This window comes from Desmodus rotundus, chromosome 3 (assembly GCF_022682495.2).
Source record: "Desmodus rotundus isolate HL8 chromosome 3, HLdesRot8A.1, whole genome shotgun sequence".
In the NCBI taxonomy this organism is placed as follows: Eukaryota; Metazoa; Chordata; class Mammalia; order Chiroptera; family Phyllostomidae; genus Desmodus; species Desmodus rotundus.
The window spans coordinates 185,778,363-185,788,639 of NC_071389.1; positions in this window are offsets into that span (position 1 = coordinate 185,778,363).

A 10,277-nucleotide genomic window follows, 5' to 3' on the forward strand; every position below is an offset into this window, starting at 1 on the left:
GTGGAAACCACAGCAGGCCTGTCTGGTGGGAGCTGGAGCCAAGGAGGAGATGCAGCTGCTGCCAGAGATGCTGCCCAAGGTGGAGAGAGAGAAGACACGCTGTGGCTCCCCGCTTTTCCTGGCCTCTAATGGCCCCACTGGTACCTGCCATTGGCTGACCCCAGACTCTGGAAAACACAGCCTATAGCGCCCAGTGGGGAGCAGGAGAAGGGCAAGGGTGCACCGTGAGAGCGAACAGGCTAACCACCAGCACAAGAAACTCAAAGTCAACAACAGAAAGTGGTGGGCCTGCCGAACTGTGGCGAAGCTCTGAATCCTGCCAGCCCATGCTGTAGCCAGCACAAAGGAGCAAGCTTTCCAGCTGGAGGCTTTCGTGTGAACAGGCGGGGAATTCTGGAACACACGTGGGAACAGCAGAGCACTCCCTTGGGCTGCACTGAAAGGTGCTTGCAAAGTGGGGAAAAGCATTCACACTGTGCAAAACCTGAAGCCCCGGCTCGGCTCGAGAAATTGTCCTTTGTTCAGGAAGCAAAACAAAAGTTACAGAAGAAAAAGAAAGAGTGAAGGTATTTATTGATGGCTATAAAAATGTCAGGAGCAGGAAGGAAATGCTTGGACTTTCTTCAAACAAAATGAAGATACAAAGTGAAATAATTCTCAAGAATAAAAATCACAAATATAGTAAAGAGTCGGGTTTTTTTCTTAATTTTTGTATGGTTGCCATTTTTGATACTTATAACAGAAATCAGGAATGAACATTCATTCATTCATGCTTGCATTAATTCATTCATTCCAATGAGGACCTACTGTGGGCTGCTCACTGTGCTGGGGTTCTAGAGCACACTGATACAAATCATTTGCTGGGCTGTTCTAATGTTTTCCTTTTCTTTTGAAGTTGCAGGAGAGCATCCCACGTAATGACCTTTGATTTGAGAAAAGATCTCTTGTGTCCAGAAAGTACATAAAATGGTTGTTCACTTTGTACTTGCTGTGTGGTTTTAAACTTGAAGGTCACATGCTCTGGCTGGGTTTATTTCAAGTTAAATGGCTTGACCTGACTTGCAAATGATGGCTATGGAATGCACACAAAAAAGAAGTGTTGGCTGAGAAGGAAAATGCCTTTGGGTGAGGGCAGTGAACCTAAACCGGAAAATTTTGTATCTTTTGGTGGGGGGAGATTGAGATAGCTACTAAGTCTCTTGATACTTCCAGTTCTTTAATCACAAACAGGATATTTGTCATTTAATAACTGATTGTCATCTTACGACACAGATGCACCAACTAAAGACCTGGCTGTGAACCGTACAATCTTAGGCATATTACAAACGGGTCACTCCATATACATGGAGTCTGGAAAAAGTCCAGTTATTGTTACTATCACAAGAACAGTTTGTGTGACATCGATATAACCTGGCAGCCAAAGAGAGTGGACTGGAATGTGCATATATGAACAATGACAACTTCACTGTACTAGTCAGTGGGGTTGGTAGGTGCCAGTTGAGTGAGCATGTGTACTGTGTGGCTGTCACATTCAAAATGACTGAGTGAGTGGAGCAACAAATCTGCATTAAATTTTGCATTAAGCTTGAACATTCCTCCGCAGAGCCTATTGGGATGATTCAGAAGGCTGCAGCTATGGGCAACTGGTGATTGGCAGCTTTATCATGACAATGTGCCCCCTCATGCATCATGTCTCGTGCAGACATTTTTGGTGAGACATCAAACCCCCCAGGTGACTCATCCCCTCTAAAGCCCAGATTTGGTGCCCTGTGACTTTTGGCTTAGTTTCCCAAAACTAAAATCTCCTTTGAAAGGAAAGAGATTTCAGACTGTTGATGGGATTCAGGAAAATATGATGGGGCAGCTGATGGCGATTGGGAGAACTGTGTGAGATCCCAAGATTCCTGTTTTGAAGGGGACTGAGGCATCCTTGTCCTATGTACTATGTTTCATATATCTTGTATCTTCTTCAATAAATGTCTCTTTTTCATGTGATATGGCCGGATACCTTCTGGACAGACTTCTATAACTGAGTTCCTGCGGATGGCTAGCTTCACAGTTTTTTCTTTTTTAAATCAAAAGTGAGTCAAAAAAATTTGAATCACTAAGTAGTTGGAAATTTTAGCCCCACTCCCCTTCCATGACCCGCTTGGTCCACTGAACATTTGAATGAACTTCATCCATCCATCCATCCATCTATCCATACAGTATTTATTAAGTACTTCCTATTTTCAACAAAGATTTTTAAAATATATTTTATTGACTATACTATTACATTTGTCCCATTTTTTTCTCCTCTTTATTCCCCTCTGCCCTGTATACCCTGCCCACTAGCATTTCCCCACCTTAGTTCATGTCCATGGTTTGTACATATAAATTCTTTGGCGTCTCCATTTCCTATACTATTCTTACCCTCCCCCTGTCTATTTTCTACCTACCATTTATGCTTCTTATTCCCTGTACCTTTTCCCCCATTGTCTCCCCTCCCTCTCCCTGCTGATAACCTCCATGTGATCTCTATTTCTGTGAATCTGTTCCTGTTCTAGTTGTTTGCTTAGTTCATTTTTTGTTTTTTAGGTTCAGTTGTTGATAGTTGTGAGTTTGTTGTTATTTTACTGTTCACAGTTTTGTCTTTTTCTTAGGTAAGTCCCTTTAACATTTCATATAATGAGGGCTTGGTGAGGATGAACTCCTTTAACTTGACCTTATCTGGGAAGCACTTTATCTGCCCTTCCATTCTAAATGATAGCTTTGCTGGATAGAGTAATCTTGGATGTAGGTCCTTGCCTTTCATGACTTGGAATATTTCTTTTCAGCCCCTTTTTGCCTGTAAGGTTTCTTTTGAGAAATCAGCTAATAGTCTTATGGGAACTCTTTTGTAGGTAACTCTCTGCTTTTCTCTTGCTGCTTTTAAGATTCTCTCCTTATCTTTAATCTTGGGTAGTATAATTATGATGTGCCTTGGTTGTGCTTCCTTAGGTCCAGCTTCTTTGGGACTCTCTGAGCTTCCTGGACTTCCTGTAAGTCTATTTCCTTTGCTGGATTAGGGAAGTTCTCCTTCATTATGATTTCAAATAAGTTTTCGATTTCTTGCTCTTCCTCTTCTCCATCTGGCACCCCTATGATTCGGATGTTGGAACGTTTAAAGTTGTCCTGAAGGTTCCTAAGCCTCTCCTCATTTTTTTTGAATTCTTGTTTCTTCATTCTGTTCTGGTTAAATGTTTATTTCTCCCTTTTGCTCCAAATCATTGATTTGAGTCCTGGTTTCCTTCCTGTCACTGTTAGTTCCCTGTATGTTTTCCTTTATTTCACTTTGCATAGCCTTCATTTCTTCCTCTATTTTGCGATCATACTCAACCATTTCTGTGAGCATCCTAATTACCAGTGTTTTGAACTCTGCATCTGATAGGTTGGCTGTCTCTTCATTGCTTAGTTGTATTTTTTCAGGAGCTTTGATCTGTTCTTTCATTTGGGCCATATTTTTTTTGTCTCGCATGCCTATTATGTAGTAAGGGGCAGAGCCTTAGGTGTTTGCCAGGTCGGGGCAACCCACGTCACTGCGTTGTGGCGCTGTGTGTGGGAGTTGTCCGAGAGGGAACAATGCCGCTTGCTCAGTATTCCACCAGCTTTCAGTCACTTCCTCCTCTGCTACCCACAGGCAAATTGGGCCTTTCTGGTGCTGACTCCCGGGTGGGTGGGTTTGTATACATTCCAGGACCCTGTGGGTCTCTCCAATGAACTCTCCTGTGAGGCTGGGAATTTCTCCCGCTGCTTCAACCCCCATAGGTTTTTACACTTAGAGGTTTTGAGGCTTCATTTCCCTCTGCTGGAACCCTGGGTTGCATGGTCTGTCTCACTCCTCGGTTGTTTCTCCCAGCTTATCTGCACGCAAATGTAGGACCATCAGTCTGCCAGCCACTGCCTTGCCGAGAGTCCTTTCCACCCCGGCTGCCCATCTCCACCCCTTCTACTGGTGTGGATGAATGTTTCTTCTTTAACTCCTTGGTTGTCAGACTTCCATACAGTTCGATTTTCTGGCAGTTCTGGTTATTTTTTTGTTGTTGTTAAATTTGTTGTTGTCCTTCTTTTGGTTATGTGAGGAGGCCAAGTGTACCTACCTATACCTCCATCTTGGCTGGAAGTCCTATTTTTTAAAAAAGATTTTATTTATTTATTTATTTTTAGACAGAGGGGAAGGGTGGGAGAAAGAGAGGGAGAGAAACATCAATGTGTGGTTGCCTCTTGCATGCCCCCTACTGGGGACCTGGCCTACAACTCAGGCATATTCCCTGACTAGGAATTGAACTGGCGACCCTTTGGTTCACAGGCCAGTGCTTGGTCCACTGAGCCGCACCAGCCAGTAGAAGTCCTATTTTTAACAAAGATTTGTTAATTGCCTACATGGGCTCAACTCTGGGTAATGGTGAACAAATAGTTATGGGTCAAGCTTTTATGGAGCTTACAGTCTAATGAAAATGCTATCTATGCACATGGTTTGACCTAAATCATGTTGTAAAAAAGCCTACTCTTTAGCAGAAAATACAAACTTGTAAGCATAAGTACAAATGCGGTGTGATGAATATATGAAGGTGTTTACTGGGAATGAGTGGAATGGTGATCTCGCCAAGGGTCCTGCAAAGGCTTCTCTAAGAAGCTAATGCGGTAGCTGGACCTTGAAAACACGAGTTTCCAGACATTCAGGGAAACATGTTTTGAGCAAAAAGAGTGGCAGGATGCTGAGATATGGAGATATGAAACATCATCCCCACTTTGGGGTGCAGTGTTCTGAGGGTGTAGAACAGGTGGGTAAAGCCCGGACATGTGAGGCCTGGTGAGACCACGTTTTAGAGCTGGGATCTTGTTATGAGGTGCATGGAGATGGTTGATGGATGTAAAACAGAGAATGACGTGATTGGATTTGCCTTTTAGGAAAACCATTGACCAGCACTGTGACTCCAGGAGGTACTAAAAGCAGAAGGTTGATGTGTCTTGTAACTTGGCCACTCCCTGGATGCAGGTAGGGGTGTGTGTGTGTGTGTGTGTGTGTGTGTGTGTGTGTGTGTGTGTGTGTGTGTGTGTGGTGTCTATGAGGCTCCCAGGCTTGTGGCTTTTTGCAGCAGCCTCTACTTGACCTCAGACTCCAGCCTTTTCGCACAAAACACACTCCGCAGGCCACAACCAGACCTATCTTCCTTGAAAAGATCTTTCTTTTGTCTTCCCTCCTTGTGGCCCACTTTATTTTAAAATCTCAAGCCTATATGCTATACAGAATTTAGGCATGGCTAAACAGGGTCTGGCTATGAAAAAGAAAAAAAGAATTACTGATTAATTGTCAATGAACAGTAACAAAATGCTACACTTTACAAGGGATTTTGTGGGTTAGAAAACATTCTGGCACATGGCTTTGTTGTTCCTGCCAAATAAGTCATTTAGGGACAGGGGATTCTGTCAGAACAGAGGTGTGCCACTCTGAAAACAATACCCAGAGTCTGAAACAATATGTAATGCGTCACTGACCTGTACAATGTGGATAATAGAGAGGAGAGAGGAAATAGAAAAATAAAATAGAGACGAGAGGGAAATCAGTGAGGTCATGCAATGTGGCCATGTTCAGAAGACAGACGCTGAAGAATGAAAATAAATTAGAATAAGGAGTGTCGCAAAGCGGTCATCTTTCATAAGCTTGCAGGTCTTACGGAAAGCTCAACCGCTTGATCTTGGATCATGACCTAAATCCGCCAAGAGCATGGGGCCAGGCCAGCTCTGAGAGGTGTCTTTGCTGTCACCAACATCCCCTCCTGGTCCTCACACACACACAGCCCAAATTCCTACAGTGGTTTAGCCAAGTTTCCGGGGGTCAGGTACATTTGCTTTCTAAATTCTGTTGGCAGGAAAGGGCTGTGGAGGTGGGCTAGATTTCAGTCCTGGTTCCACCACTGACTAGGCGCATTACCTTTTCCAAGTAACCACACCTCAGTTTCCTGAACTATGAAATGAGAATAGCAGTCCTCATGAAGCGGATGCAAGCATTAGGCAAGAAAGTGTTTCCAAAGCATTAAGTGAAATGCTTGGAAGACACACAGGGATGGGAAAAAGTACGTTTACGGTTTTAATACAAATAAATAATACAATAATTAATAGATGGTAATACAAGAATAAACTCTGTGTTTCATGGAGTCACGACTGTAAGCCTACTTTTGCCCACGCCTGTATATGGTTTAATAAATGGCTACTTGGTTGCATTTTAAGAATTAAGAAGTTATGATTCTATTGGGGTGGTGAACACACAATACTATATACAGATATACAGAGAATATATTATAAAATTATACACCTGAAATCTATAATTTTATTAACAAATGTCATCCCAATAAATTCAATAAAAACAAAAATGATGATTCTAAGAAGGTATAGAAACATACATATTTCAATACTGTGCAAATTATTTGAAACTGATAGTGATGCGGGATTAAAATACATCTAGTGAGGAAAGAAGGGAAGAATAAACTTCACATTCTTACCAAGCCATCTGTAGAAATGTTAAAATTAGAACATTCTCATGACAGAGAATTGTCATGTTCGTTAAACTGAATTGTGAGAAAAAAAAATGGTCAGTTTCTGTTTAATGTAACAATTCCTAAGACAGTAATTAAAATCTGAAGCTCTGTTCCTTTTTTAGAAGTAATGACTGCTTAAAACGAGCTCTAATTGTCCCTATTTACACACTGACTGCTGAGGGCCGTCCTGCTGCAGACGACTGCAATTAGCTCCATTCAAAAACAAAGCAGTGGCCATTCTTCAGCTGCTTTCTGGCTTTCGGGCTTAGGAGCCAAAGGACAGTTTTTGGCTCCCTTGCAAAATGGAATTTAAATCTGCCACCAGCAGTCAGTTGCAAGAATGGTAATTGCACAGTTTGTTACAATTGATTTATACAGGCCCCAGAAAAGAATGAAGATCTTCTGGCTAAAATTACCAAATGAATAATCAGTGATATGTGAAATTTTCCTTCCTTGGGGTTTTAATGGCTACATTTTAAATAAGATGGTAATGTTGACCTATTTCTCATGCAGTGAATAAGCCAGCTGATATTTTGGAGTATCTCTTTAATCATTCTCACAGATATCACTCTTTTGAATATTCACTACGATCTGCGTAGTATTCAGTATTCTGTACTTTTCAGATGAAGAGCTTTCAGTGAGAAAAATTGAATTGAATTACACCATGTAAAAAAATGTATGCAAACGCTAAAATTGTGCTGCTGGGACCCCAAACTTTTAAGCGCCACCAAAATCTTTTTACAAAGAGCATATACACTGAATTAGCAACGTTCCCCTCACCACACACACACCACACACTCACACATATACACACTCAGCTCAGAAGAAAGGGAATGATTCCACTTGGGTGTTTCATATGCGAGTATCTTTACTTTGCTTGTTTCATTGAAGTTGGAGTCTCTTTACTGTATAAATTTAACCCATCTACATTTATTGTGATTCCTGATGTGTTTGGATGTCTCTGCTATTTTACTCTGAGTTTCTAGTTCCATGTTTTCTCTTCTGTTTCTTTTTTCTCCTTTCCTGCCTTCTATTCTTTTCCCCCTTCTTTTTACCAGTTTGCAAGCATTCTATTATTCTTCTTTTAATGGTTGCATTAAAAATTTTAATACACCTAGAAAATACAACTCTTAAAGTAAACAAGCAGTTTAACATGTTTCCTCTGAACCTGACCTTTCGCCATCTTTCATATTGTTACCTAGAACTTTAGGTCAATCTTGTCTTTAAATAGGAAAAAATCATTATTATTTCTAGTTTTGCAAGCAGTAATTTTTTCTATTTGACAGTCAATAATTGCATCGCTCACTTTCCTCATGGGTTATTTTTCCTCTTCCTTTAGTAATTTTGCAGGGAGGGTTTTTAGATAATAAATGAGTTTAGTTTTTACTTGAAAATATCTATCTCATTTTTTTTCTCTCTTGCTCTCTCTTTTTAAAAATTATGCTTACTTTTGGACTTTTGGGAAAAAGGAACACTTCCAAATCATGCAAAATTCAAGTAAGTGAAGTGTTATTTTAGTTGGGTATAGAATACTAGATTGAGTATTGTTTTTCCTTGGCGTTTTTGAAATTAAACATTTATTCTGGAACCTGTTTTTGCTGCTTGGACATTTTGCATCAGTCCGACTGCCATTCTTTATAGCTTCTCCTTGGTGGCTTTTAAGAATTTTCTCTCTCTTGATATTTTGCAGGTCTGCTTCTACCAGTGTTTAAGAATGGAAAAAAAATGTTCAGTTGTCCTGCTTGATATACCTTGATATACCTTTTTATTCCGAAGACTCATCTCAGAGCATTACACCTGTTTTTCATGCCTCTTAACTTCATGTTTATATTTATGCCACTTTCTCTGTGGCACATCATGGATGATGTCCTCACTTTCAATCAAGGATTCTTTAACTGAATTCAGCCGATTGTTTACACCCTTTTTATGTCATTATTTTTTATTTTCCAGAAATTTTTTATTGTTAATTTTATATAATTCTTTGGTTCTTGATTATGAACTTCATCCTTTAACTCTTTCAAGATTTTAAACATAGTTCAAAGATACTTGGGGATTGCTGTATTTCTATTTATTGGAGTATAAATTTTCCTGTTTGTTTGTTTTGTTAGGTATCATTGGTGGGTTTGGATGACCTTTGGGATTTGTAAGTTTATGCCCTTAGCCCTCACTCATATCTGTTTATGACTTTTCCTGTTCAGTATAAACTTCAAAAACATTGTGACTATAAATTTTAAAATATATAAGCTATCATTTTGATATATCTGGGCTGGAAACAAAAAATTCCACAGGCTCTTACTTTTCTATTGTGACTGGAAATCAATTTTATTTTTGAAAATCAAAGACTGAAAAAAAAAGTAAAGCAGAAAAATATATCAAATGCGTTTAGACAGTTAAATAGGACACAATGAAAAAAATTATAGCTCTAAAACATTTGTATATGAATGTGATGTTCAGTCTCTGTTTGGTTTATATGTATTGTAATGTTTTCCAAAGGTAAATAATAGAGGATTATGAGGTCATTTATTTACTTTTCTGAATTCAACAATTATTGAATGTGTCTGTCCAAGAGTGTACTAAGTACAACTATACAAAGAGCAGTGAGTCTCAGTGTTTCCAGCTGTAAAATGGGATCAGGGTATATATACCACGTGAGGCAGTTGTAAAGAGTGGAGATGGAGACCCTAAGTGCCCAGAGGGGTCCCCGACATACGGTAGGCAGCTGACAAATGGGAAGCTCTGTTATGATGATTATTATTATCAATTGTCTCTGTCACAGAGATTTTGTCAATTTGGGAAGACAAAAAGATAAATACTTAAGTACACAAATACTTATAAAAAAGTAAAGGACTGATTAACCGTACTTGGGATAATAGGGAAGCTTTGGAGAGAATATACTTGATCTGGGTCTTGAAGATTGAGTGGAAGTTTGCCAAGTAGAAGTAGAAAAAAGCGAAAAAACATGTTCAAAGACATGGAAACTTGAAATGACAAATAATATCCTGGGAACTGCAAACACTAGGGATGAGCGGAGGATGTGCTGTGGAGTGAGCAGAGCTGGAGAAGATGTATTCAGAGATGCAGGCAGAGGCCAAGGGAAGAGGGGGGGGCATTTCAGTTATGAGCCGCAGCAGGCTAAAGGAGAGACAACGCAGGCCTCAACTAGACAACGATGGTAAGAGTGGAGAGATGGGGAGAGATCTGAAAAACGAGAGCAAATATGTAGGCCTTGGCAATTGGTCAGATGTAGAAGAGCAAGTGCCAGTAAGACCACTCGCCAGATGTGGGACTTAGGAAAGTTGTCTAACTAGTCCGAGCCTGAACTTCCTCATCAGTGAAGTCGAACTGGGAATAGAAATAGAACCTATCTCATGAGATTGTGTCAAGGATTAAAAAAGACAAGATATGTAAAGCAGTTTAAAATGCACCTAAAACACAGGTGACAAACACAAGGCTTGGGGGCCTTGTTTTATCCGGCCCAGCACCTTGTTTCTACCTGGCGGCAGCGCCGAGCTCTCACTTAACTGTTAGGGAGTAGTTTCATTTATACAGTCCTAAAATTATATTCGGCCCTTTGAAGGCACCCCAGAGGCTGATGTGGCCCCCGGTGAAAATGAGTTGGACACCCCTGACCTAGAGCATACAGGGGAATGCTCTAGGGGAATGAGAACTATTGCTTTCACCTGGGACCTGGAGGGTGCTGGAGGAGCCAGCAAGGAAGCC